We start from the raw sequence: 27,874 nt of genomic DNA on the forward strand, positions 1-27,874 counted from the left end.
TGGAGGCAGAGAGACATTAACTGCCTTTATTAAGTTCCAAGCTAGTAAGTGAGACAACTGAGGTTTGAACCCATGGCTGTATCATGCAAAAGCTCATTCTCTTAACCATTTTGTTATCCCCTTTATAACTTCAGAGCTAATAATACAAGTGGTTTACAACTAACTAAAAACTGAGTCCCCTAACCTTTATTCTAAGAAGACCAGATAAGGAACCAAGCTGCCTTGCTCAAGCTACAAGCCCTACTTAGGTTGCTCATGTAACATTTGCTGCTTCTCAGACTGTGAAGTACCTGGGAATCACCTGGAGATCTGGTGCAGATGCAGGTTCTGATTCTATTCTAGATATGGTGACCCTGAGAGTTACATATCTAACAATCTCCCAGGTACTGCTATGCTGCTGGTCTAAGTACCACACTCTGAGTATGAGGCCCTAGAAGCCTGGTGTACTGACTCAACTGACCATGAACTGTTGATCAAACCATCCACCAAGGAGGCCAGCTGGGGAGGGGCTTTCTGGGCTTGAGGAACAGCAAGAGCAAAGGTATAGAATTCTCAGCATGGATGGTGCAGTCCAGTGATGTCAGGGCTGGTACCCAAGGCACATGGGAGAATGCAGAACACAAGTCCTGGAAAACAAGTCTGGAAGGAAAATTTTCACTGAGAAGAGACTTGGCTATGATGCTAAGACATTAAAGCGTCAAATTTACACTCTTTTTAACCACACCTTTTTTATGGTGAAATTACCCATTTCCAGCTTCTTAATACTGATTCTCCTTTTTAGAAATAAGATGTGAAGTCTCAGAATTGTCTTTTTATCCCCTAAATTGCCTTTCATCTGGCCATCTTCAGTAAGGAGTAGAGAATGAGAAACACCAGAGTTCTCTGAAAGGGAAGTGGTAGGACTCAGTCTGTGTCACAGGCATTAGTATTGGTGGATTGGAGATAGGGAGATGTGTTAGGAGGTTGTCCCAATAGTCCACGGGTAGAATGATGATGCTGTAACAAAGATGATGACTGTGAGATTGGATGGAAAGGGGGGAGGCATTCTGGAAGCAATCAGTCAGACTGTGTTCTCATTGCCACCTCTCTGCCCCATCCTCTGGCTCTCTTTTCCCCATGCTGTCCTTCAGAACACAGACCCCTGTGGACTGCATTATCCAGGCAACGTTTCCTTCTGCTTCCAGTTGAGTTCAGCCAATGAAAGGCACTAGTAGGAGATTGGAAAGGGAAGAATGGAGGAAAGAGGTCAGGGTATTTCTTTCCATACCCCCTAACCCTACACTTCCTACCTAACCAAGGTTTTGCAGTGGCTGCATTCATCTATGACTGAAGATTTAATTGGACAGTCTCTTTTCCATTATGCTTGCTGGGCCCTGCACCCTGTACGGTTGGGATGCTATCCTATAGGATGAAGTGGCCAATATATGGTATTATTTCCCCTAAAGTCAGATAAGCCAGGTCCCAGAGCCAAGAGGCAAAGGTGAGGATGACCCCTCTTACTACCTAATACCACACTTTAGGGATTTTTTTTACTTCCTTTGGTTCAGTGACTATGACAAATGGTGCTCATGCCATGCTTCCCTTGGCCTACCTAAATCCCCCCACAGGTGCAGCAGGCAGGTCCTAGCATGCTGTAAGCTTCTTCTCTGCCAAAGGACTTTCTCCAGCATTGAGGGAGCTTGCTCCACCACAGATGGCCTAGAAGACAAGGAAAAGTTACTCTCCAGATGGAAACCCTCTGCCAGTGGGGGACAGAAGTAAAGCCCCAGTCTCCCTGTTCATTGGTAGGATGATGATGCTTAAATGTTCCACATAATTTGTCAGAAAGTCTCCAGTAGGACCAAACCCAATGACCCATAGTAATCTGCTCATTAATTCACCCTTTATTGGCTTTTCTCCCTTCCTTGTGTCCCTTCTCCATGCCCTCACTCCTGTTTTCTGAGATCACCTTTGAAATAAACTACTTGCACCCAGGTCCCTGTCCCAAGGTTGGTTTTGGAGGAAACCAGACTAAGAGAGTACATTTGGAGCAAGGCTTCCTGTAGAGAACACAGTCTGAGATACATTCAACTGGAAGCTGAGTCCACCCCAGTCACTTAGGGCTCTTCCTTCTGCTAAATGGACAGAGGGTGGAGGTGCTATAGGCACAGGAGGTACCTATGTGGGCAAACACTGCATTCCCTTCTTCTCCCAGACAACTGAGAGTGTCCATTGGCTCCTCCATGCCTGAGCCTCAGCAATAGCAGTAGTTAGTGATTAATCATTAGATACAATTTATTTAAAGACATTACTGGCTATGCAAGCCATGTACCTATTAGTTCTTTGATCCATTCCCTTCCCTTTCCCTGCTTTGTTTTGTATCACAGAAGACCCATTTCCCAGGCTCCTTTGCCTTCTAGCAGTCTCAGCCAATGGGGGCACTGGTACAGCATTGTAGGGTGAGAAGAAAGGAAAACCCCAGGTATTTCTCCTCTTCTCTCTCTTCTGTGAATGGCATCTCCAGCCATTCTTTGTCTCCCCATGACTCTAGCTCCCCACTGACATTCCTCCCTCCATGGTCCCAGCTCCCAGGGAAAGCCCTGGCTTCTGAACTCTGATAACATGTCCCCCCTCCCTGGGTCCCAGCTCCCACATGCCGTTTGTCACTAGTTCTTCAATTGACTGTAAAATTAAATACCCTCTGTTTAAAAACTAAGAGTGGCTTCTGTTTTCCTGATAAAGTGACTTGTCCAAGATCACATGACTGGTAAGTGGCAGAGCAGAATCAAACCAGTTCTGCTGACCCCAAAGCCCTCCATACTGTCCCCCACCATGCTATACTGCCACCCTAATTGTTTCAGAGGACACCAGGCCTAGACATCTCACCAAAGCTTCTGTGTCCCAGTGGAACTGTGTACCTGTCCTGGGAGTCAGAGTTTTCATATTTGGATTCAAAGATTATTGTGTTGCTGACCCGATTTGCCTGGATCAGGGCTCACTTAGGACCTAAAACACAGCAATTACCAGGCCTGGAAGAAAGACCTCTTTATTTTTGTTCATTTTCTCATTTTGTTTATTTGTAGGCAAGAAAATCTAAAGTCAAATTAAAAGACTCCTGCCTCACCCAGTCACATACAAATACATCAAAATCCTCTGAGTTTGAAAGAGAACTTACTTACCCAAGACCTGGAGTACAGAAAAGACTTCAGCCAGTGTGCCCACTGGAACTCAAGGCCCACTCCATTCCACTGTCTCTGGAAGATTACATAACAGCCCCCAAGGACCCTGCCATAATTGGCTTGGGTGTAGCTCTTTCTCTCCAATTCTCTTGCTGGGTGGAAATGATGAGAAACAGCACGTTCCCAGCTCCTCTCAGGTGGCTCAATGTGAACCCAGACCTGAAGTGCACCACACTGTGGAATAATGAGATTTCATCTAACTGAGAAGAGGTTATATAACTGGAAATCAGTCCATTAGCCATAACAAAACAATCGGGGAGGGTCAGAAAGATAGCTCTGTTTTGAGTTATTCTGTTCTGAGGGGGGTGGGGGTGGAGATTAACAGCCCACTAAAGATGCAATTCTAAATTATTCAACTTGACTGTCCCCTTAGCAGTGCCAGGAGGCTGGGGGGCGGGTGGGGGGGTGGGTTGATCTGAGGAAGAGCTTTTCTTTCTCCACTTCTCAGAAGCTCTCTGCTCTCCTCAAACCAAGCCAAGGCCTTGTCTTTCTACTCCCTGCTCTAACCTCTGGATCAGTTATTATCAGCACTGCTGGCCATCAAATATTTCTATCTGACTCAGAAGGGGATGTAGGAAATGGTCATAAAGTGTTCATGCCTACATTGGAGAGAGAGAGAGAGAGAGAGAGAGAGAGAGAGAGAGAATGAGGGAACAAGAAAGTTCTCTGTGTCTTAACAGCAGCGCAGAAACAAATAATGAGCTTTATTCACCAACCTGACAATGGAATGAGCTTTGGTACAAAAGCCCACATCCAAACCAGTTGTTACCATAACTCGGTCAGAGCAGGTGGATGACAAAGGATTACCTCACACACATACTTGCTCACTCTCCACAGACAAAAGTGAAAATTAACACAGGCAAAAAAGACAAATCAATACTATCAGTAAGTACCATGGCTAGTTAGATATTAAAATCTCCAGAGAATGTTTTTAAAGCTGATTCCCAGTTCCAGTCCCCAGAAACTGGGCCTCCATAGTGTGGGGTGGAGCTTGGAAGCCACGTGCAGGCCAGTCAGCCTGGCTCTGGGCTGAGCTCAGGTAACCACAAAAATCCCCCCAGCAAGGCTCACCTGGGAACCCTGTCTCCTTCAATCACATAAAGGTGAGTCCTTCAGCTCCATTCACATCCAGTGCAGGTGGTTGCAAGAATTGAGAAAGAACACCACAAGACGAGGAGACCTCATTTGAGATTTCAAGATTTACACGTTTTATGTATCAAGCACTTATGTAGCATACCTGTATTCCAGGTGCTGTTCTAAACACTTTACAAATGTTAATATGTGTCATTAATGCAACCCTTATACCAGTTCTCTGGGGCAGGTGCTATTATTATCACCTCATTCACAAAGAGGGAAGCGAGGCACACAGGGGTCAGTGATTTGCATAACATCATGCAATTAAGTGCTGGAGCCAGGGTCTCAACCCAGACAGCCTGAGTTTAGAATACACACACACACACACACACACACACACACACACACACGTGTTTGTTGCACACAGGCTATTTGAAAACTTGTGTTCACCAAAACTCCTTGAGACAAGGATGGCATATTAGTCACTCAAAGCACAGTAAACATCACTGGATCGAGGACCTGCTCTATGCCAGGCTCTGAGGTAGATATTTTCACATTGATTTCCACACTGGCCCTCAACAACCCTGCCTCAAACATGCCTCATTCTCTTTCCTTCTCCCTCCTGGAGAGGTGACAAGTCTCAGACTAGTAGATATTCTCAGGCACATCCCTGCCACACTTTTCAGACTGCTTCTGCTTTCCACCTTGTGGGATCCTTTGAGACATCTTCCTTGATAGAAGGAAAGAAGGGGTAATGGGAGGTCCTAAGACAAGAGGGGAATGGAGATGCTGGCCTGAGTCAGAGCCTGAAGATTTCTTGGGGATCCCAAGTGACACCTGGCTGCAGCATCCTCAGCAAACCCAGGCATGTTGACTCACCTCTGCTCCACCTCTTGCTTCTTGGTAACCACTGTGCTTTTACTATAAACAAATCCTTCTATAGGATGAGGCAAAGGAGCCTCTGAGCAATCATGCATGGGTGAATCTATAGTTACACTTGTCCCCAACTCAAATGCTACCATGGTGACTTTTGTCATCAAAATAAAGTCTAGAATCTCCTTCTAGACTTCCAGGCATTCCCTGGCCATGCAACAGTCTCAACACACTCTCAGCCCTCTCCATCCCAATATCCCATTATGGCCTCCTAACTGGTCACCCAGTTTCTATTTATGCTCCCCCCTCCCCCCTGCCATCTATTCTCAATGTAGCACCAGTGCAATCCTGCTGAAACAGAAGTCAGACCATGCTCCAGCCCTCTGGGGTAAGCAGGATTCTAAAACGGTCCCAACATTCCTGCCCCTGCTGTAGGTGGACCTGGTTTAATCAGGTGGGCCCTTTTAAAAGAAGGTCCAGAGGTCAGAGACCGAGGAAGTCAAAGCAGCAGAGATGCCCTCAAAAACAGCCATGCTATGGAGAGGGTCATGTGGCAGGGAATAGCAAGTTGCTTCTGGGAGCTGAGAACGACTTCAGGCTAAAAGGGAACAAGAAAGTGGGGATCTCAGTCCTACAACTATAATTCAACTATTACTCAACAATGACACAACTATTATTCTGCCAATAATCAGTGAACTTGAAAAAGGATCCCAAAACCTCATATGAGGTTGCAACTCCAGCTGACACCTTGATTCACCCTAGTGAGATCCTGAGTAGAGGACCCACTGAAAACATGACAGAATCCTGACCTCTGGAAATGGTGAGATAACAAATTTATGCTGTTTTAAGCCACTAAGTTTGTGGTTAATTTGTTACACAGCAAAAGAAAATTAATACACCTTCCAATGCTTCTCCCCTTCACTCAAAATAAAAGAAAAAGTTTGAACCCAACCACTATTATTTTTGCTCTAGTTCACTCTGAGCCAACCACATAGACCAGGCATACACATACCTCAGAGCCTTTGTACCTTCTGTTACTTCTGCCTGCATGATCTTCCCAAAAGATCTACATGGCTCCCTATCTTACTTCTTGGGAACCAGTCATTGCACCCACTGTGTGACTAGATGCACCCATGCTGACCCTCTGTATCATTCTTCTTTGATTTTTTTTTCTTCCCCAAAGCTCCCTACACCTGCTAATATACCATAAACTCACTTATTTACTTATTGTTTGTCTCTGCCTATAAGAATAGAAGCTCCATGAGGGAGGGATTGTTTTTATCTCTTCTGTTCACTGCTGCATCCCAAGCACCAAGTAGATACCCATTACTTATGTGCTGAATGAATAAGTCTCCATTAGTCCCAAACATTCTCAGTTGTATAGACATTATGTACTTTTCAAGGTCTAGAAGTCCTACTTTTTTTATGGAGCCTTCCTTTCTCCAACCTCATATACCTCCAACCTCCTAAAATATCAAGTGAGTGCCACAGTACTCATTTAGCATCCAATTATACCCAGAAGTTTTTATGGAGCTGAATAATTATTTTCCAGATTTAAGTCTCTTGTCTTCCTCATTTCTTTCCCCCAGTCCCACCGTGCACTAAGCAGTGGGCTTCTTGAGGGCCATTTATTTATTTAAAAAATAAATGTCCTCATCCAGATGGCCAACAGGCACATGAAAGGATGCTCAATGTCGCTCCTCATCAGGGAAATACAAATCAAAACCACACTCAGATATCACCTCACGCCAGTCAGAGTGGCCAAAATGAACAAATCAGGAGACTATAGATGCTGGAGAGGATGTGGAGAAACGGGAACCCTCTTGCACTGTTGGTGGGAATGCAAATTGGTGCAGCCACTCTGGAAAACAGTGTGGAGGTTCCTCAAAAAATTAAAAATAGACCTACCCTATGACCCAGCAATAGCACTGCTAGGAATTTACCCAAGGGATACAGGAGTACTGATGCATAGGGGCAACTTGTACCCCAATGTTTATAGCAGCACTCTCAACAATAGCCAAATTATGGAAAGAGCCTAAATGTCCATCAACTGATGAATGGATAAAGAAATTGTGGTTTATATACACAATGGAGTACTTATGTGGCAATGAGAAAGAATGAAATATGGCCCTTTGTTGCAACATGGATGGAACTGGAGAGTGTTATGCTACATGAAATAAGCCATACAGAGAAAGAAAGATACCAAAATGTTTCACTCTTATGTGGATCCTGAGAAACTTAACAGAAACCTATGGGGGAGGGGAAGGAAAAAAAAAAGAGGTTAGAGTGGAAGAGAGCCAAAGCATAAGAGACTCTTAAAAACTGAGAACAAACTGAGGGTTGATGGGGAGTGGGAGGGAGGGGAGGGTGGGTGGTGGGTATTGAGGAGGGCACCTTTTGGGATGAGCACTGGGTGTTGTATGGAAACCAATTTGACAATAAACTTCATATATTGAAAATAATAAATAAATAAATAAATAAATAAACAAACAAACAAATAAACAAATAAATAAAAATTAAAAAAATAAAATAAATGTCCTTCATTTATTTAAAAAATAATGTATAGAACACCTAGAAAGTGCCAGGTTTTGATCTCAGGACTGGGGATGCTAGACACAGTCCATGATCCTGTGGAATTTGCAGTCTAGCAGGGAGGGAGAGGGTGGAAGAAGTACACTGTTGTAGTGGGTTCCATAAGGCCAAGGTGCAGAGCTGAGCAAAGTTGTTCATAAAGTACCTGTTGATTGGTTGATTGATTGTTTGAAAGTGGTTGAGATCTTTGTATCTCTTGGTGGAATGGGAATGGAAGGGGTGGTGAGAGTTGAGAGGGCAATGGGGAATGGATAATATATTAGTCAGCATTCTCCAGAGAAGCAGAACCAATAGGACATATATAGAAAGTGTGTGAAATATTAATCATAAGGAATTGACTTATGCCATTATGAAAGCTCAGACATCCCATGATCTGCTGTCTGCAAGTTGGAGGCCCAAGAAAGTCATGGTGCAATTCTAGTCCAACTTAAATACCTGAGACAATGGTTTAAGTCCCAATCTGAGCCCAAAGACCCAAGAACTGGAAGCACTGATGCCTGAGGGCAGGAGAAGATGGATGTCCCCACTGGAGCAGAGAGAAAATTCACCCTTCCTCCACCTTTTTGTTCTATTCAGTCCTCAAAGGATTAGATGATGCCCACCACAAGAGTGAGAGCAATCTTCTTTATTCAGTGTATGGATTCAAGTGCTAATCTCTTCCAGAAACACCAAGCATTCTGGGCATCCCTTAATCCAGTCAAGGTGACACATAAAACTGACCATCACAACATTAGCGAGAAGCTCATGTCCTCTACATGTTACATGAAATTCCAAGAAGTAGCCATATCCAAGATGATGAAATGATAAAGCTCTCTATATCCTAATTCATTCTGAGATCCCCACCCATGTCACCAGAATGTGGTGAGGACTTCAGGGAAGTATTTTGTTGGCACATGCTGCTAAATTTGCCATGGTTCTCATGGGCCTCTATCCCTGGGGGAAACTTACAAGTGGAAGATTAATGAGACAAATTATAGTTCAGAAGGAAAATTAATGGAACAAATTACAGTTCCCACTGCTGCAGCTGCTCTCGGAGCCTCATCCTCTATCCATTGTCTCTTTCCACCACTATCTTTTGTGGCTGTTGAGATGTCCTCTCATCTTCAGTTAGCATCTTTGCTGGTTTCATGCTGTTGGCATAAATTGGACCCTCAAGCCTGAGGGTCTGATCTCTATTCACCTTGCCCTTTCAGTTTGGGATTGCTGCACTTGTCCATTTACCATTATAGTTAAGGAAGGGAATACAAAAGAAGTGCCCAAGGTATTACCTGCCTCCCTGTCTCCATTGTGTAAGAGCAGCTCTACCTTCCGGAATAATCAGGATCAATCATCCTTGTCAAGATGGTGACTTCTCACCTGCTGATCCCTAAACACAAGGAGCCTGAAGTGTCAGGTGGCAGCTAAAGTTATAGTTCAAAGAGGTTTTTGCTGAGTCCCCTGGTAGAGAGAAATGTTCCCACTTTGGAGATGGGGACTTTTATCCTTGCAAAACCCAGAGATGCAGGCACAAAAAGCACAAAATTTTTATGTAAGCCATTGGGAGTGATCATAAGCAGGGTTACCCCTCCAACCTTCTTAGTCCATAGACCCATGAATTCTTCCAGTTTGGGACATAGCATCATATAAAGGTCTTTGATTCAAGGTGTCTATTGCATCCTAGAATATGACACCTCATCCTTGAAAGTATCACCTCTGACCTGGAGCTTCAGCTGTTTCTTCAACAAGTCACCCAAAAGCTCTACCATCCTGTCAGCTTCTACATCCTGTCCAGCATGTACTATAACCAATATATTCCATGGTGATGGATCTACTCTTGTACCTCCATTTCTGTAAAGTGGATATCCTGATCTGATGTGATGTGACATGGGATCTCATGTATATCCTCAGATAGTGGCTTGGCAGGATATGCAAACCAATGCTCAGAATGTGTATCTATTCATTTCAGAACAAATTGCTAGTCCTTTCACAGTGAAAGAGACCCAATGTAGTCAACTTGCTCCCTCAAGGAATGGTGCTAAGTTGAGGGCCAGCATTGGTTTCCCTTGCCATAAAGTTGGATATTTCATAGCAATAGTAGCTAGATTAGCTTTCGCAAATGGGACCCCAGGATTTTGAGCCCAGGTTAGCCTCAGCATCTGCCACCACGGCCACCTCATTCTTTTTATCATACAGCACTATGGTGGACAATGATAGGAGCTGACTGACATCAACTCTCTGGGTCATTTTATCTACTAGCTTGCTTAGCATCTCTCCCATGGTAAAAGCACTCTTATGGGTGTGAGCATGTGATACAAAGATATTTACACTTGTTATGTGTTCCCACATGTCCATCAATATGCCTCTATCCCAGACATCCTTGTTCTCAACATTGCAATCTTTCCCCTTTTAGGTCACTGATCAATTAGATTATTTGCCACTACCTGTAAGTCCATATATATCCTGGAGCTACTTCTCTTTCCACACAGAGTGGATAACCAGATGTAACAGTGGAAGCTCCATCCATTGGGAGGATTTTCCATCACCTCTGTCTTTCCAGGCTACCTCTGAGGGAGGCTGTGGTACAGCTACTGTACATATTTTGACTTGAGCCCAGATACCAAGCTGATACATCTAGAATCCAAGATTGGACTTTTCCTTCTCTGTCGGCTAGTCATAAAGGATTCTCTCATATGGCCATAAGTGTGACCTAAGAGGGTGACCATGGTGAAATAGTGGTAGATGATATGAAATCTGAGCTACCTGCTCATGCAGCTTACATGTGTTCTCTGGTTCTATTCATATTCAATCTGATGCACCACTTCCACCTTACAATGAACTATATCCATCCCAATTAGACATTTTGGGACTGGGAAAATGACAACAGGTGGGTCCACAAGACTCAGTAGAAGCACTGAGAGCTAGATCTTGGCCAGAACTTTATTTATTAAGTGCTCTTCCTATGCCTACTTTAACTGGAGGACCTTAGTGGTATTTCAAGCCTCTGAGTATCAATATCCACTCAAACTCTGTGTCTAACTATCCATTAAATATTTGGTATTTTCCTTTCCCCAGAGTATAATTATCAGAGTAAATTGTTATAGATCCTTTTAGGGGGAAGGACTGGTGGAATCATTACCATGTATACTTGCAGAGATGTTACAGGGTCCTTCTTCCTGATGACATGGCCTCTCCTTCAATCAATGGGCTGTGAATCTGAAAACTAGCTCAGATCCAGAAACCAAGGGACCCTTACTTTTTGTTGGGTAGCTGTCCTGATCATCCATCCTTGGTTTCTTTTGCTGACACAAGTTGAGTAGTACCCTTGTTTGCTGCACGTATATTTTGCCCTAAGGGCACACTGCTGTATTAACCATGTTCACAACACTTTGTGGGTCAGATCCCCTTGGCTACCACTCCAAACTTGCCACTCACTATAATAATTGTATCCACAATAATGGTTCTGCTGTTCATTACAATTATTGCATCCACAAATAGCTTCTGAAGTGGTAAGTACTGCCACTCGGCCTCTGCTGTGTTGGGGTCCTATTTCCTCTGCTATCAGTGAGTCTAGTTCTGTAATAGTCCCTTCTACCACCAGTTCTGGCCCACAGAGGTGAACCAACATCAAACAGTGATGTTGGTGCCTCTCTGTCAGTGCATACTTTAAATGATATCCTCATCTAGTGGGTTTCCAAGGTTCACTTGGTATATCCATGTGGCATGTCTGTATCCCTGAGTCTTTTAATTCCTTCTCTACTATTTATGATGACCATTCTGGAATTTTGACCCCATGAAGGTAGGCCATCACTTTTTGTATGCCTCTAAGAGCCATTACAGCAGCATGTTTACACCATCTGATTATATTATATATTTCCAAATCAATGTTTTCCCCTATTCGATCTTACATTCTGGCATTCATGATCAAGCACTCTCAGAATCTGGGGTGGTGTACTCCTCTGGCTCCTTCCAGTACATACTGGCTAGATTTGGGAGATAGTCCGTTTCCTCCCCTTTCAAGCTAGCATGTCCCTGACTGGGTTGTTCTGTGACTTAACTCTAGTTATAGGCCCAGGGGCCAGGAGGAATCAGGGACAAACCCTGAGGGATAGGCAACACATTTTGTCCTGCAGATAAGAGGCCTCTGCATGGTCTTTAAGCAAGTGTGGGAGTGCTAGATTTTAACAGGGATAGTGGCCAAATTCTACAGGTTCAGAGAATTCAAAGGAATCTGCGAAATTGAGTTTGGAGGACATTGACCCAGATATCCATGTGGCAAGGTCCCATCCTTTCCCAACCAGGATCTTGACCTTGGCATAGCAGACCTGCTATGTTTGGGAATTTAGCCTTCTTTGGAGATCACCCACTCTGATCATTAGGTACTGGGTCTTGGCCTCCACTTTCTCTGTGCTTCCTCTGTAGCATAACAGCCTCTTAACACAAAACAAGGAAGCTTTCACATGGTTTGAATTGGCTGTTAGCTGCTCTTAGTCTCTTTTTTTTTCTAACATGTCATAAAGCTTAGCAATAGCCATCTGCGGAAGCAGATGATGGCCCCCCCCACAAAGATTTCTGTGCCCTATTTCTCAGAACTCATGAATATGTGAACTTACATGGTAAAAAGGACTTAAAAACATGAATAAGATTAAGTACCTTGAATGGGGAGATTATCCTGGATTACCTAGTGGACCCAATCTAATCGTGTGAGTCCTTAAAAGCAGAAAACTTTTCAGGTTGTAGAAAACTAGAGATGACAGAATGAGAGGGACTCCTCCTACCATTACTAACTTTGAAGATGAAGGAGGGAACCATGAACCAAGGAATATAGTCAGTCACTAAGAGCTATAAAAAGCAAGGAAGCAGATTCTTCCCTAGAGACTTCAGAAAGGAATGTAATCCTGCCAAAATTTGACATGTAGGTAGATCAGTGAGACCTGGTCTGATTTCTGACCTATAGAATTTTAAGATAATAAATTTAAAGTGTATAAGCCACTGAGGTTGTGGTAATTTGTCACAGCAGCAATAGAAAACTAATACATAATCCAGTTGTTTTATAGCATTATTTCCCTCATATTTTTCAAATACCTGACATATAGCACCAACTAGTACATTTTCTTCTATTGATACACCATCCAATTCACTGCTAGTGGAAGTTTTTTTTTTTTATTTGAGAGAGAGAAAGGAGAGCAGGAGGGGCAGAGGAAGAGAAAGAGAGAGAATTCCAAGCAGGCTCCATACCCAGTGCAGAGCCCAACACAGAGCTCAATCCCACAACCTTGAGATCATCACCTGAGCTTAAATCAAGAGTCAGACACAACCAACAGAGCCACCCAGGTGCCCCTTACCACTGGTGAAAGTTTTAACCATTGAACTTGCACCAGGGACTGTCTGTGCCTACCTATAACCAATGATGAGATTCTGATTATCAAATGGGAGGTGAACGATCCAGCTCCAAAGCCCTCTCTTAGTACCTACTTTTATGCAATGCTCCTTAAGAATCTATTGTAAGTTGGGTCATCTGGAAAACAGACTGTGAGAAAGAGTTTACTGTTCAGGAAATTTATTAGGGAGTGCTCTTGGGATCAATGCCTGTGGAAAGGAAAGAGATGGGGCAGAGGGAAAAACAGTCTGACAGCCTCAGCCATTTCCATGGGGAGCTCTAAAGCTGAAATGGTCCAAGAGAGTTGTCCCACAGTGGACCAAAAAATGTCAGGCCCTTATATCACTACCTTGATCAATTATTGGAAATGGGCCACTCTGGATGGGCACGATCTGGAAGGAGCTCTCTGCAACTGAGACTATCCATGAAGAAAATGGCAGCCTAAAACTACCTACTAACCACACTCCCAGAAGCTGATCCAACAAGGCCTTCTTTGAAGGTGGAGTTCCATGTCCACCACAGGCCCCTTTCCCTTTTAAGCAACCAGTCTTAGTGGCTTATAAGGCAAGAGATAGGAGGATTTCTCTATAAGAAAAGTGAGCCATAGTAAAGTCCTAGAGATACTGACATCTCAGGGTCTGCAAGGAAATGGGCTATATAGGGAGGCCCACCAATCAACAAATCTCATTCCAAAAAGATTGAGTATCTTTCTCCTATATATGAAAAGTTAGCCAAGAATTACCAGACATCTGAAGAATCCTTAAACATGGCAGAGAAAGTCCAAACCAAATAGGAATTTTAAAAGATATTCAGAGGTAAAAGAGACACTACAAGAAGAGGAAGAAAACATTTTTTAAAAACGATAATTGTGTCCTCAGGGAGATAAAATATATTACATTCATGAAACAATAATACAACACTAGGAAAAAAAAGTAAGATTGATTGATTCAGGGAAAAGACAGAACTTTTAAAAACACAATCAGGGAAGGGGCGCCTGGTGGCTCAGTCGGTTAAGCCTCCAACTCTTGATTTCGGCTCAGGTCATGATCTCACATTTGTGGGTTCGTGCCCTGTGTTGGGCTCTGTGTTGACAGTGCAGAGCCTGCTTGGGATCCTCTCTCTCTCCCTCTCTTTCCCCTCCCCAGTTCATGCTCTTTCTCCCTCTTTCTCAAAATAAATAAATAAACTTAAAAATACACACACGGTCAAGGAATTGAAATTTCAATGAAAGTGTTAGAAGTTAACACTGGGAAAATCTCCCAGAAAAAAATGAGGAGATCATTCCAGAAGGGCCAAAATCTGAATAATGGGAACTTCCAGAGAGAGAGAATAGGAAAATTTTATTAAACACACACACACACACACACACCACAAAAAAAACTTTTCCAGAACTAAAAAGTTTAAATTTCTAACTTTAGAACAGTCACTATACCCTTATCTGATGGTGTGAAAAATGACCCACAGAAAGATATCACTCAAACATAAGAACATTGAGAACAAAGACAATATTCTGAAATCTTTCAGAGGGAAAATCAAATCGCATACTAAGAAAAGAAGTAAGAGTAGCACTGAACTTGTGTGCAACTTGGTAAGACAATGGAGCAATGCCTTAAAAATTTGGAAAGAAAAACTATCCAACTTAGAATGCTATACTCACCCGAAGTATAAATTACGAGTCAACATTAGATATAAAACAAGAATATAAATCATGCATTCAAAACTACAATTTTACATCTTATGCATTCTTTCCTAGAACACTACTGGAAGATATGTCACAGCAGAACAAAAGAATAAATAAGAAAAATAAAGACATAGGATCCATAAAATAGGCTCCAATACAAGAGAGAAGCAAAAGGAATTTTCTAAAACGATGATAAATGTTAACAGCTATACAGTAGAACTAGTAAGAAAACCGATTAGAGAAGGTGCTCAGCAATCTCCAGAAAACTTTCCAAAAGAAATAATTGGAACTAATATATTTCCTGACATGATGCTTGCTGCAATGAGATTTAGAGTTCTGTAGGATGGAAATTGATTAATGATAGGTACTGTATTAGAGTAAGCTGATCTGAAGAAACAAGTATATTCCCAAAATTCAGTGGCTTAAAGACAGGTTTATTTCTTTTTGGTATAACAGTCCTGGGCAGACATTAAAGTTGGTGAATTGTTCTCACCATGTATTCATCAGTGACACTGTTGATGGATGCTCTGCCATCTTTAAAACATACCTTCCAAGGACACCCTAATTGTCACCTTTCCAGACAGCCAAAATGGAGCATGCAGGAAACCAGAGGAGGTTTCTATGAGCCAGGCCTGGAGGCAGCACACATCATTCCCACTGGCAGGACCATACTTAACCAGAAGATAGACTGGGGGGAAAGGCAGTCTAACTGAGGTCCAAAGAAGGACAGAATGGATTTTGGTGGAGAGCTAGCATTTTCTACTTTAGGTACAGAGAGGGGTAGGACCCACTTTGGGGGGACTAAAGCTTACATAATTGGGGGCAGAGGGGCTTCCTTAATGAAAAGAATACAAAACCACAAATACAAAAGGTCTAGAGTCCATACCAGGGTCTTTGAAACAGATCTGTGCAAATAAAAAAAACCCAGAAGCTTAAGATCCTCTCGCTCCATGGAAAATCTGCCCCTAGACATTACAGCAGCTGTTAACACAGGCCGCAAAGTGACCCAATGGGACAGAAACTCAAACAAGATGGCAGTCTATTTCTTTCTCATGGTAATGCTGTCGTCTTCATTCATGTTGTCCTTCACTCCTCAACGTTTGACTTCCACCCTAGAGTCTAAGTTGTCTGATCTTGCTCTTGTCACTACATCTGCATTTCTCCAACAGAAAGGAGGAAAGAGAAAGAGGAAGTTACATTCCTACCTTTAAGGGCATGACCCAGGTGCTGCCTTATCGGCTCACTTCTTATTGATCCAACTCAGTCACAATGCCCATACCCAGCTACAAGGGAGGCAAGGAACTATAGCGTTAGCTGGGTGGCTGAATGTACACCTACAACTCTCTTACTCCAGAACAAGGGGAGAATGGATGTCAGGGCCCAGCTGGCTGTCTCTGCCACAGGTACCTGGAAAACTAAAACTAAGCAACTTCTTATTCCAAGAGACATCTAAGTGATATAATAAAGCAAATGTAGTCATCATCACCATATGGCTTGGCTGCAAACAATTTTGCCTAGAAATTGACATGCTGAGTTTTACTTAACCAAACATTATAAGATAGCTAGCAGGAGAAAATGGAGGGAGAGAATTTGATCTATTGAAAGGGTCAGGGAAATGGATGGAAAAGTTAATCATTAACCTTGGTGGAAGTCAATAGACAATGCTTCAAATTGAAAAATCAAGACAAGGCAGTACACACACGTCATTTGGAAATATGGAGGCTACACACCAGAATAAATAGCTAAAAGAGTTAAAATAAGTTGCCTCTGGGAATCCGAGATAGGAAAAGGTAGAATGGGAGCTGATGATGTTCATTATAATCCTTATAGCTGGATTAAGATATGGTATAGCTGCAAAAGAAATGCTGCATAGTAAAACAAACAATATTTAAGGTTTTGCTAATTTTGAAGAGTCAATAAGCCTGACTATAATCAATTTTTCAACTTTCTATCTCAATGACCTGAACTCAGTGTTTCTAAAAATTTAATCAGTAAATCATCTAAATGAGAATAACCTGGGAGCTTGTATTAAGTACAAATTCCTAGACAATGCCACTCAATAATTTAACACACTGATGTTTAAGAGCAACCTCCTTGCTTCAAACCTTGGCTCCAGCCATGCCTTGTCTGTGTGCTTGTTTCCACAAAATCTTTAGCATAGTCCTATCTTCAAACTATTCTTTCCTTTCCAGGGATTCTGCCCCTTTTCCCCCAGCCCCCTTTCTTGCCTATATAAGCTCTTCCATGTCTATATATAGTTCCTCTGACTAACATATGACCAGTAGGTAGAAAACCACAAAGGATGCCAGTCTTGTCTGCTGACACAATTCCAGTCCTAACTGTTCCCCATGCTGCTGCCCACCCTGCTCTGTAATGGCCATTTTATCTAGTATGGGGCTGGTCCCCTCCTTAAGAGTTGTTGGCCAGTTGGTTGATTGATTGGATTCATATGAGTTATACATTGAACTAGGGGATGTTACCCATAAAGGGTAACACTGACTTGACAGCTTGAAGGACCTCTGCAGGTAGGCAGTGTATTAGTTTCCTGTGGCTGCTGTAACAAATTACCGTAAACTATGTGGCTCAAAACAACACACATTTACTCTCTCACCACTCTAGAGGTCAGAAGTCAGAAATCAGTTTCATGGGACCAAAATCAAGGTGTTGGCAGGGCTGTGCTCCCTGTGGAGGCTCTGAAAAGAACCTTTTCCTTGTTTCTTCTGGTTCCTGGTGGCTTCCAGTATCCCTTGACTTGTGGTCATATCACTGCAATCATCAAGGCTTGCATCTTTAAATCTCTCCACTCCATCTTCCCATCACTTTCTCCTCTGTGTCTGCATAATCTCCCTCTGCCCCCTCTTATAAGGATATTCATGATTGTATTTAGGGCTCACTAAAAATATCCAGGATAATCTTCCCATTTTAAGATTATTAATTTAATCACATCTGCAAAGTCGCTTTTTCCAAATAAGATGATATTTGTAAGTTCCAGGGATTAGAACCTGATATCTTTGGGTGGCATGATTCAGCCTACTACAGGCAGTATCTTAACCCACAGAACTTCTTCATCAATGTATTCCTCCAAACAGCATTTGGTGAAAGTACCTACAGGTGGCTCTTACAGATTCATCTCTGGAAGCAGTGGATCCAACTCTGGCTGCATATGAGAACTGAGGACTTTTATAAAAATGCCTTGCTCAAATTATATCAAACTAAGTTTCTGCACAGCAAAGGAAGCCATCAACAAAACAAAAAGGCAACCTACTGAATGGGAGAAGATATTTATAAATCATATATCTAATAAGGGGTTAATATCCAAAATATATAAAGAACTCATACAACTCAATAAAACAACAATAGTAAAAGCCAATTCAAAATGGGCAGAGAATCTGAATTGACATTTCTCCAAAGAAGATAGATGGCCAACAGGAATATGAAAAGATGTTCAACATCACTCAGCCAGGGAAATGCAAATCAAACCACAATGAGATATCACCTTATACCTTAGAATGGTTAAAATCCAAAACACAAGAAATAACAAGTGTTGGCAAGAGCGTGAAGAAAGGGGAACCCTTGTGCACTGTTGGTGGGAATGAAAATTAGTACAGCCACTCTGGAAAACAGTATAGAGTTTCCTCAAAAAAATACAAACAGAACTATCATATGATCCAGCAATTCTACTACTGGGTATCTATCTGAAGAAAATGAAAACAATAATCAAAAAGATATATGTATCCCTGTGTTTACTGCAACATTATTTACAAGTAGCCAAGATATGGAAGCAAGCTAAGTGTCCATCCATAGAGGAATGGATAAAGATGTGGTATATATACACAATGGAATATTACTCAGGCATTAAAAAATAATGAGATCTTGCCATTTGCAACAACATGGATCTAGATGGTATTATGCTAAGTGAAATAAGTCAGAGAAAAACAAATACCATGTGATTTCACTTACATGTGGTATTTGCAAAACAAAATAAACAAACAAAACCCAGATTCATAGATACAATGAAGAGATTGTAGGTTGTCAAAGCAGAAGGGGTTGGGGGGGGGGGAGTGCAAAATGGGTGGAGGGGATCAAGAAGTACAAACTTCCAGTTATTAAATAAACAAACCATGGGACACGATGTCCAGCATAGGGAATATACTCAATAATATTGCATTAACATTGTAAGATGACAGACGTTTACTTGCCTTATTACGGAGATCATTTTGCAATGTATATAAATGTCAAATCAATATATTAATACACCTGAAACTAATATAATATTGTATGTCAGTTATGCTTTAATTAAAAAGGAGAGACACAAGAGCTCCACACAGAAGAAAAGAGTACATGTGAAAGCTCTAAAGGAGTGAGCTTGATTGGAAGAGAATTAAAAGGGCTATGTTGCACAAGTGTGGCTTGAGTCCAATAGCAAAGGTCATGGCAGACCTCACTGGGCTTTGTTTATAGGCCACGGTGAAGAGTAAGCATTTTATTCTAAGAGCACTAGGAAAAGCCTAAGGGGATTTAAACAGAGGGTACTCCTTATATTTTAAAAAGCTTACTGTGGCTTTTCATGGAACATGGCTAGATGAAAGAAAGACCAGAATCAGGAAGACTATGTCAGAGGCTGCTGTGATAGTTCCAGGGAGAGATGCTAGTAGTTTGGGACAGGGAGGTGTTACAGGAGACGAAGAGAAGTAGATGGATTCAAGATATATTTGGAGGTAGAACGGATTCACACTTGGTGACAGATGCAACGGGGGCAATGGGCAGAGGTATCACTGAGGAAGCAAAAATGACAAGGATGACCCAAGGTTCTGGCTCGACATCTGTATGGTGATATAGGGAGCCCCAAAGGAAAGCAGCATCAGGGGGAAAGATATAGATTTTGGTTTTGGATATGTTAAGTTTGAGATGTCTGTGAGTCATAGAAATGGAGAAGTAGGAGGTTAGCTACATAAGCCTGGGACTGAGATAGAGTTCTTGGTTGGAAATAGAAATTTGGGGCTCATTGGAATATAAGATGACATGTTATGCAGGTTTGGGAGAGGTGATTGTTAATTTTTCATGAATTCTGTAAGCCCATTGCTAACCACAGCTATTATTTAAAAATAAAATTGTATAAACATGATTTAAATAGGGGCGTCCAGGTGGCTCAGTCCATTAAGCATCCAATTCTGGATTTTGGCTCAGGTCATGATCTCACAGTTTGTGGGAGTAAGCCCTGTGTCAGGCTCTGCACTGACAGCATGGAGCCTGCTTCAGATTCTCTCTCTGCCTCTCCTGCTTGTGCTTAAAGGCATGCAAGTACATGCTCTCTCTCTCTTGCTCTCTCAAAATAAATATTTTTTTAAAACATGATTTAAGGGGCGCCTGGGTGGCGCAGTTGGTTAAGCGTCCGACTTCAGCCAGGTCACGATCTCGCGGTCCGTGAGTTCGAGCCCCGCGTCAGGCTCTGGGCTGATGGCTCAGAGCCTGGAGCCTGTTTCCGATTCTGTGTCTCCCTCTCTCTCTGCCCCTCCCCCGTTCATGCTCTGTCTCTCTCTGTCCCAAAAATAAATAAACGTTGAAAAAAAAAAAAAAATTTAAAAAAAAAAAAAAAATAGATAAAACATGATTTAAATAAATTATACTAAAAAAATACCTTGCTTAAGCTCTCACCACCACCCCCCCCCCAAGATTCTGATCCTATTGCCTGAGGTGGCTGAGACTGGGTCGTTTAGAACCCCAAAATGATTCTAATGTGCAACCAGATTGGAGAACTGCAGCACAAAGTGTCTTGGGGCACCAGGAGGGGGCCCCAGGTCTCCTTTCAGCAGCCCAAGCTCAGCCTCTTGGTCCTTACTGGTCAACAGACCCAGGAATCCCAGGAATTCTGAAGCCTGGATAGCATCTAGGCTGATATTAGGACAGGAGGGAGCCAAGCAGAAGGGCTCAGTAGTGTTTGTCCTTTTCCAGTCTTTTCCAATCTGGCTGCCTAGAACCCCCTACCTTCCCCTCCTCCCAACAGAGATCTAATTCATGTTCTTCCAGTAAGAAGGGAACAAAAAGGAGACAGGGCCAACAGAAAACCCTGGAATAGAGGAATTATTGAAAAGCACAATTGTTGGGGCATTGGTTAGCGCCAACTTCAGCTCAGGTCATGACCTCGTGGTTTGCGAGTTCAAGTCCCATGTCAGGCTCTCTGCTGACAGCTCAGAGCCTGGAGTCTGCTTCAGATTCTGTGTCTCCCTCTCTCTGCCCCTTCCCCTGCTCACACTCTGTCTCTCTCGCTCTCTCAAAAATAAACATTAAAAAAATTAGAAAAGCACGATTGTTAAACACATCATGTTCTATTCAGGAAAAGAACGTTTCACAGATCTCTGAGTATATACAACCTGTAACTGCCCCACTCCGATCTCACCTCTGAGAGAACAGATGTGCAAAAGATGCAGTTGTCAACACAGGAAGACACCTGCCAATGATTCTATGCTATGCCCAGTATTCAAAGGAGCATTTCTCAGGCCCAAGGGCAGGGCAATGTCAGAGCCTAGAGTGTAATCCAACTGCCTGAACAGTCCTGAGGCCACATCACAGTTTTCTGGGAACAGGACCCACTTGGCCTTGTACAGCTCAAAAGTGACCACTGGGGATTAGCAGCTGAAAGTTGCAACTGGCTGCCATTTGGAGCCAGAAGACCATTACTGAAAGGGGAAGTAGGCACTCTGGTATTGGCTTCCTGCTTTAAGGCTATTTACTTAGTCTCAGATCCCCAAGTCCAAGAGGCTTCAGGGTTCAGAGTTTAAGAGTGTGGTTATGAAGCACATCCCACCCTTGACTTTCACCCACATGCTGGGACTGCCACCAGCTCAGTGTGCCCATCTGAACTGTACAAGGAAGCAGACTGGATGGGGAAACTGGACTTCTTTTCTCAACACACACATGTGTGGCCTGGAACGAGTCACTTTCACATCTCCAGGACTCCAATTCTTTACAGGCAAGGTGAAGAGTGGGACTCAGGATCCCTAGGTCCCTTCCTGAGCTAAGCTTTGGTCAATCAACTTTCTTACTTTTTTTTTTTTCTCTTTCTATATAATATACTGAGTTAGCTTGTCAGAGTTCTGGTACTTTACTAACCCTTAAAGTGTCCCTCTATCTGTGAGCTACCACCAGCAGACTGCTGCTTACCAGCCACAAAGTCCCAGTGGCATACAAAATTCAATAATTATAGCCTACACGGCTCTGTGGAGTGGCTGGTGTAGGCTGCCTCCCCAGGCATCTGTGGATCTGTCGGGGGCTCTCCATGCTGCTTAGGGGGCAGCTCTGCTCCAAATGTCCCTCATTCTTTTCCTGTCATCAACCAGCAGGCCAGCCCAGCCATGTTCCTTCCAGGGAGAGAACAAGAGGACAAGCAAAAACAAGGTATCTTGAGGTTCAAGCTGGAAACTACAGTCACTTCTACCATATTCTATTGGCCAAAGCAAGTCACATGACTAGTCCCAGATGCAAGAAAGAAGGAAACAACATCCACAAAGTCACATGGCAAAGGGCATGAATAAAGAAAGAGGGAAGAATAGGGGTCATTAATGTGATCTACCACAGCCTCTCTGGCACAAAGAAACACCATCCAAGTCAGGCCAATGAACATGAAGTAGGTTTCAGTAGAATCAGCTGTTTTCTACAAACATATAGGCTCTTCAACCCCCTCATGGTATAGCCTGGGAGAGAACGCTTGACTACAGAGTCGTCATCTTGCTCTGCTCCAAATTCTAGGGTCTGGAGGCCTCCTGGGGGACTGAGTCCCAGATGAGAAGCACCTGGTCCTCATGGGCTGGTGGAGTAAGGCAGCAGAATCTGCACTGGCTCAGGGCCTTTGAAGGCTCTCAGTACCTGATTTAACTGGGACTGAGGACGGTGGATTTGATTTTGAGAAGGAGGATCCAGAAAGAAAGAGTGGACATCATCTCCAGGGGTGGTGCAACCTCACTAGCTCACAAAACACCGCTGTGGCTTGACCCCAGCATAAGAAAACCTGACTTCCAATCCTGGTTCTGCCACTAACTAACCAGGGGCCCAGGTGACTAACTCATCCAACCTCTCTTGCACCTGTTTCCATATCTAGGAAGTAGAGATGATGGTATACTCTTCAGAGGCCCAATTTAGGCCATTTATATGAAATGGGCTTTGCTGAGTGCAACTAAGTATTGTCTGCAGTTTCATGGCGCCCAGCACTCTGTGGGCCAGGCACCTCTGTCCCCTTGCCCTGGGCTGGGAGTGACAGTTTCCATCCTCTCCCCACACACTGCTGGTCCTGTTGCCCCACAGCTCTCAGCCTAGTCTGCCCTCTGTTTCAAGCCTCCACAAAAGCCCTCTACACTCACTGGGCCCGCTTCAAACATTTGATTGCTGTTTTCAATCTCCCAGGTCTCTGGCTGCCCTCCCTGCAAGGCTGTGCCCCTGGTTGCTCCACCCTTAGCTGGTTTAGATTTGCCATCAGTGTCTCTTGGCTTGATTCTTCTGGTCTGTCCCAGCAGGTTGGCCGCACACGCCCACATTAAAGGTCAGCTCTTGGACGGTATTATGGCTGAGCAGCTGGAAAGAGCCTCAGAAGCTGATTTCCCTTTCTCTAGCCACTAAATCATTCTTTTATCCACTGACTCCCAAGTGAGACCCTGGGCCCTAAAATGGGCCATTCTGTCACCTCAAACAACAGTGTCTTTTAAAATCTCATGTGAACTCCTCTCCCTGAATGATCCCCACCTCCTTTGAGATGACAATGCTGTTGGCCTTGCTAAGTGTCAAATGCTCACACTTGGGGCCTCAGGAAGAGATGGGACTGTGACGGGCAGTAGGGGACCTCCCACATGGTATTTTCCCAGCCATACAAGCAGCATCTGGTGCTCACTAGCTCCCTACTGGCCTTCTCAGGCCTGCTGGAAGAGCTAGGGAGAGGGGAACGCCTGGAGTGAGTGTCTGGACAGGGGCCAGAGCAGTGAGAAAGGAGCCACTGACCTGATCCAAAAGTGAGCACCTGTCACCAGGTGGTCTCTCAGACTCAGGTGAACCTCTTATAACCAGACTCTGAGAGGTGGGTCCTGAGCCTCTTCTTTTGCCCCAAGACCAAAAAATTAAATACTTTATCCTCCAGTTGATAAATACATATTGAACCCCTGCCATGTGACAAGTAAAAATGGGACTGAGGATAATGCAGCAGTGAGTAAAATAGACAGGGTCCCTGGAGAAGACAAAACAGAAACCACTAAAGCAAGCAATAGTTAAAATTATTTCAGACTGTGAAAAATTCTGTCTAGGAAATAAACACTGTGCTGTGATGAAGTCTGGCACAACTGAGGCCTCTTTGTGATGGGTGATCAAAAAGGCCCTTTCTAGGAAGGGATAGTAAGCAGGGAGCCAAAGGATAAGGAGCAGAAGGAATCACAGGCAGAAGGGCCGCACAAGCAAAGGCCCTGAGGCAGGAAGCACTTGGTAGGCTAGGAAGTGTAAGAAGAGCCATGTGACTAAAGCAGAGCAAAAGAAGAAGAGGGTGGGAAGAGCTGGAGAGGCAGGCAGGGCCAGCTCACTCAGGGTGGGAAGTCACAGAAGATGCCATGTTTCTTTTAATGCACTGGAGGATTTTAAGCAAGGGGCTGACATTGTCAGTGTTTTGAATAGATCTCTCTGGTGATGTAAGGAAAAATGCAAGTAAACTTTAAATCAGAGCACAGGAGGTTCAGGGTTGGCAGAAGAGAAGGCTTTCTGATAAACAGGACCAGCTGGAGAGGGATTTGCTAGAAATTTCTACGTTTGTGCTAGAACTTAAAAATAAGATGGAACCATCTATCTAAAATGCTTTATAATTGTCTTACCTTGGAACAATAGTCTAATTCTGGTCCCTACGTGAACTGTATCTCAGCTGAGTTTTTCAATTACATAAAGCAGAGAAAATATCTACCTGCTCTGCCTTTTTTTAATTGATATAAGAGAGTAAATTTTTAAAACTTCAAAAATATTGTAGGCATCGTTGTTCAACTAAAGCAATAGCTATGTGTTGAGAAGTTCAGTGTGAGACATGCTCTGTCAGAAACACAAAGTTCTTTTTTGTGAAAGCAGCCCCCACTTCAAGAAGCTTATGCTCTAATTTGGGGAAATAGGACAAAAGGACATAAAAAGTTAAGTAACAATCTGGTACTCAAATTTCAATTCAAGACAAACAACAGAAAAAAATATAAAGTTGTACATGAGAACTCACTAACTAGATTTTAAAGAAATGTCCACCACTGGTTGGAAGTGGAAGAAGTCACACCTGGCCACACCTGGCCACACCTGGACAGAAGAGCTTCAGGAGTGGCTGGCTCAGGCAGGATTGGGAAGGCACTCCTGGGGGGGATGGGTTGGACCCAAACACCAACAGTAGAAAGTACAGGGGTATTTGGAGGAGTTCTAGACACACTCCTGTCTGCTCACTGATTGTCAGAAACATCCCAGGCACGTGTGTACTAAGGTAAGCAGTCCCAGATCTGGGTTTTGCAACACCTGAAGCAATTTTTGTTCCCTCTGCTGGAAAAAGAATACAAAATAACTAATATAAAATCAGGTACAAAAGAGCACACTTATTTTGAATAAAAGAATAAATAATAACAAGTTACTTGAAATTTTTTCCAGACCTTTGCTACCAAGATCTCTTTAAGCAATTACCAGAATGCTTGTATAGAAATTACTCTCTCCACTTAGAACATTCTTCAACCCCTGGTACCTCCCAGGGCCTGGAGCCTCAGCCTCATAAATTCCATGTAAATCTGCCCCTGAGCACAAGCAAACTAGTGATTGACTTGGATTTAAGTTCCAGAGAACAGAAGAAGCCGACCAGTCTGTGGAGCAGGCCCTGGGGAAGGTCCTCATGCCCTGCTGGCCAGTGAAACACAGAGGACCGTTACTCATGCTACCAGCACAGGAACATCTCCAACGTATCTGTGCTTTTATGTTGTGGCTATATCCCTCACATGAATACCAGCTGAGTCCCCAGGGAAGCTAGTGGCTCATCTCATGTGCAGGAGCTATGCCTTTGGTGAGAAAACTGGGGAGCTCAGCTGGCCCAGCAGACCTGCCACATGAATTCAAATGAGCATTTCTAGTTATCAGTAGATCTGGCTGGTTCAAGCATGGTCTGATCCAGGTTCTCCAACCAAGCATCAGGCTCTGCAAAGTCTCATTTGTGCTTTGTAAACTTGGCTCCAAATTTCTAAGAGGATGATTTTTGACACCCCCCCACACACCCACCAGGGCTGAAACTCTAGAGTTTCCATGTGTATGCCCCCTGATACAGAGCAGAGGTGGGGTAGGATGTAGAGGATTACAGTTTAAGACACTTACCACCCATAAGTCACCATTTAAAACTACAGTATTATAGACTGCTCCAGAAAGAACCTCAGAGGTCATTCAGTAGAGTGCATTGCAAATGTTTGGTAGTCTTTTCTCCAAAAGTACTCTTATCTACAAGGCCAAATGCACGGAGCCTAGGATTCTCTCCATACCATTCATATTCCATGTTCTTCCAAGGTACACTGAATCTGGCACTAAGTCTCTACTCATCATAATAGCCAAGGAGTCCAGGATCAATAATAGCCAGTCATTGGAGACCCTCTCTTCCATCCCATCCCTTGGGTCAATGGGTAGAAGACACTTCCCTTTGTTCCCTCATCTACCATTGCTCCTTGAAAAGAGAATATCACTCTCCCCAACCCTCTTCTATCTCCAAGATCCTTCTTGACTTATTCACCAAGACATTCTTGAGCACAGAGACCCACCCAAGGCTATTCTTGAGGACACAGAACTGGCATCTGAAGACACAGCAGCCAACCACCCACAACTAGCATTATGTCAACAGGCAAGACACAGTCCTCCACCCCTCACCGGCCCTTGCCAGCCCCTCTCTCCCAAGAAGAACCACTCTGAGCCCCATACTCTCTTTCCTTTCCTCTCCTCTTCAAACAAAACTTAGGTTGGGGAGAGTAGTTCTCCCTGTGAATGACTTTTTTGTCCTGAATCTCAAAAGCAGACCCCTAGGGCAAGGAGGCCAGAATTCAAGGTGATGGGAGAAAATAAAACTCATCTCCTTCTTTGTAACCTCTCATGACAGCCAGAACAAAGCATTAATTAATTGATTAGTTAATACATCAACGATTATCCTACCACCTAAATGAAATAAATAAAAGCAGAGCTTTTCTGGCATAGAAGGCCAGTGCCCTATGTGCCCATTACCCATCCTTCTGATCCCTGAGGGTCAGAGGTTTGACAACAGAGTGCTACACAGCCCCACCCCCAGTCACACACTTTGTTTTACAGATGAGGTCGCTGGAGTGGTTTGCTCACAGTCTGCCAGCTAGTGAGACCCCACAGCCAGCAAGAGGCCGCTTTCAGCGTGGAGAGGATCTGTCAGCTGACACCAGCTCCCATTTGCCAGCAGAAGCTCCTTCCTCCTCAGCAAGTCCCTGACCCCTCCCCAGCAGCTCTCGAAGGAGAGAAGTGTAAGAAGCAGCAGGACTCAGAAGCTGTTCCTCAGCAGGTACCACAGAGCACAGGCTCCTTTACCCTAAAAATGACTGTTTGGGGTTTTTTCTGGGGTGGGGGGGGGATGGGAGGTTTGTCTATCTACTCATAGTCTGAGTCTTTCAATTCTGAGCCTGCTGAATAATTGGAGAAGATAAGAACCTGAAAAGGATATACTCTGAGGTCCAGCTCACCTGGGAGAGAACAGGTTGAAGCATGTAGGAGACACTCCAGGAATCTGCCAAGCAGAACCCCTCTTCCAGAAGCTGTCAGAAATGCCACCAGGAACTGAAAGACATTTGCTTCATATGAAACATTGTTCCTGGGGGAGGGAAAGGAAACCATGTTAAGAGACCAATACAACCAAATGTTGGCAGGAGCCATATTGTCTGAAAATCACTAGTGGGATGCCTGGAGTTCTTTATACAAGTTCCAGAAAGTCAGAATCCATCTGGTTAACAGGTAAGAATTTAAAAGGAAATAAATATTTGGTTTTTTAGAAAAAGCATGAGGAAGTTTTGTGTGGTAAGAGAGTATCAGTCAGGACAGTCTATGATATGC

At 43.5% G+C, this 27,874-nt stretch overlaps 1 long non-coding RNA gene across 1 annotated transcript; it reads right to left on the reverse strand.

The window, feature by feature from the left end:
• On the reverse strand, positions 1-27,782 carry LOC122475837. Its single transcript, XR_006295317.1, has 4 exons — positions 27,508-27,782; positions 3,159-3,392; positions 1,592-1,698; positions 1-1,207 (listed from the first exon to the last, which is right to left on the reverse strand). It is a non-coding gene; the product is annotated as an uncharacterized LOC122475837 (long non-coding RNA).
• Between the last annotated feature and the right edge of the window lie 92 nt (positions 27,783-27,874).

This window comes from Prionailurus bengalensis, chromosome E4, assembly GCF_016509475.1.
Source record: "Prionailurus bengalensis isolate Pbe53 chromosome E4, Fcat_Pben_1.1_paternal_pri, whole genome shotgun sequence".
In the NCBI taxonomy this organism is placed as follows: domain Eukaryota; kingdom Metazoa; phylum Chordata; class Mammalia; order Carnivora; family Felidae; genus Prionailurus; species Prionailurus bengalensis.